At 39.1% G+C, this 2,473-nt stretch overlaps 1 pseudogene; it reads left to right on the forward strand.

Annotated features, from left to right (window-relative positions):
• Nucleotides 1-831: 831 nt before the first annotated feature.
• Nucleotides 832-2,079, forward strand: LOC147881229 (uncharacterized; annotated as a pseudogene).
• Nucleotides 2,080-2,473: the final 394 nt, after the last annotated feature.

Below are 2,473 nucleotides of genomic sequence, written 5' to 3' on the forward strand. Positions count from 1 at the left end.
AGCTAGCAAGATTTGACTGCATGCAAATCTCCCCAAACCCTGGTGCTTTGAAAAGATTTGGCCACACGGCCAAATCTCCATAGACTCTTGTGATTAGAAAGAAGCTAGCAAGATTTGGCTACACGGCCAAATCTCCCTAAACCCAAGTGATTTAAAAGAAGCTAGAAAGATTTGACCGATTTGAAAGAAGCTAGCAAGATTTGGTTGCACGGCCAAATCTCTCCAAACCCTAGTGCTTTGAAAGAAGCCCACAAGGTCTGGTCACAAGGACAAATCTTTCCAAACTTTGGTGCTTTGAAAGAAGCCCATATGATTTAGCCACACATCCAAACCTCCCCTTCTGGTGCTTTAAAAGAAGCCCATAAGATTTGGCCACACGGCCAAATCTCCCTAGTGTGGCCAAATCTCCCTAGAATCTAGTGCTTTCTCAAATCTACTACTATGTCTAGTGTCAATTCTAGATTCTATTTCAAATATCTTTATCAATAATGTGTTTTGTCTAACATTAAAGATTATAAAGATGATAGTTTGTATATTGCTTGGGTTTTTTACAGGAAAGACACAAATGTGAAGAAGGTTAAGAAAGTTGTAAGTGGATTTGGAGAAAAAGGCATACCTTGGTACTTTGACATATATAGTATTGAGGGAGCACAGTTGACACGAGTTCACTTATTTGTTTTGTTACCTAATAAAAGTGCATACACTTGTGTTGGATCGGTACATCAAATCATAAAAGATGTGGTTGGAAAAGAGGGAGATATTGGATTGTTGATCATTATAAATCAAAATAAGAAATTTCTCTTGGATCCCAGCGATTATGAAGCATCTCATATGAATTCTGATGTAGATGACAACATGCACTCAAGAGGCTAGATAAGTGTTGAATCAATTGATGGAAATGAAATTGACACAGTGACAACAATCATTGAATCATATCGCAAAGTTTCAGCAACATTAAAGAAGCGTAAGAGTGGGGAAGATAGTGGGGAAGGAACAAAGAAAGGAAAGTCAACTATGGTTCAAGCACCAAGTGGTAGCGAAGAAGGGGAAAAGAAAGGAAAGCTAACTATAATTGATGTACCACAAGAAGTAGCACCTCCAGAGGGTATGCTAGCAGTTGTGGAAAGAAGCAGTGGTAGTGAATTGGAGCCAAGTGGAAAGGTCATAGGAAAAAAAGGGCAAAAGAAACCATCAGGCTTGGTGGAATATGAAAAATACTACCCATTCAGGTTGCATGCAACATTTCCAATTCTAGTTGCAAGATGTCAAAAAGCTCCTCCAAGCTATGTATATAGAGGGTTGAACAAAGAGCATGTGGAGAAGCTTGCTGCAGACTTCGGTTATAACTCTAGGCCTCCTGCTGCTGTAGTGGATTTAATGCCTTTCAATCCTGAAACAAAGCAGCCCCTAGAAAGGGTAGATAGAAAGGATTTAACCAAGTGCCACTACTAGATACTATCTGGACAACATTCAATATATGCTGCTAAAATATTCACATCTAATGATGATAACAACATGGCCCAAAGAAGGAACTACTACTACACCTGCCAGGTGAGGATTGTAGTGAATTGGCCCGCACGCTTTTGTGTGGAGATATCAAAGATGGCAAACTTGGAGTCTCAAAATACCTTGAGACAATCTCCATACATTGATATACTTAACCAGGTGAGGGGACAATGGATTCTCTTTAACAGACCCAAGAAAGCACAACAAGGGCTTGCAAAAGGACATCCAGATCGTGAGAATTGGGATGTAAGTACAGATTTTAATTATGAATCATTTTTTACAAGTCTGTTTTCTTAATTATTGCATTCTAATGGATTCATATATTTTGCAGGCTTTCATTGACACTGGCAAGGTAACATTGGGCAATAGCTTTGCCACGAAGGATGTACATATGATAATCACAAAGCAACACAAGATGGAAAATGCCATAGGCAACCCATAGTCTCAATGTTTAGATGCTTGCGTGGATTGAGTGATGATCAAATTAGTCAAATTCAAAATGACATTAAGGAAGGTAGAGTAGTCATAGCTAAAACAAAGATTGATGCCATGATTCTTGATATTGAAGGATGAGCTATGCAGATCAAGAGAGATGCTGCACTACAAGAAGAACTTTAAATGTTTATATCGGCAGAACGACCTTCTTTAATGTTAAAAAATTGGGATGAGTGCATATTACATTTTAAAATTACTCCAGAATTGTATCATCGGATTCGTGGTTGCTCTGACTCATGGTTAAAAGTGAAGCTTCAATAGGGCAAGGAAACTCCACCATTGCGTGATGCTGCAAAGGGGTATTTGAGATGGATTATGGGACAAAGTGAAAAGTCATGGACTGAATTCCACCCGGCCTTGGAGGTTCTACACGGTCGGTTCAAACATGGAGGGAATGGAATTTATACATAATGTGTACCAAGAGCCAATGGCAATAGGGGTTGCTTTTTTGGATGTAATGTATGGACCAAGC

Source organism: Dipteris shenzhenensis, chromosome 31, assembly GCF_047967505.1.
Source record: "Dipteris shenzhenensis isolate YYH24624 ecotype China chromosome 31, Dip_SZ_1.0, whole genome shotgun sequence".
Taxonomy (NCBI): Eukaryota; Viridiplantae; Streptophyta; class Polypodiopsida; order Gleicheniales; family Dipteridaceae; genus Dipteris; species Dipteris shenzhenensis.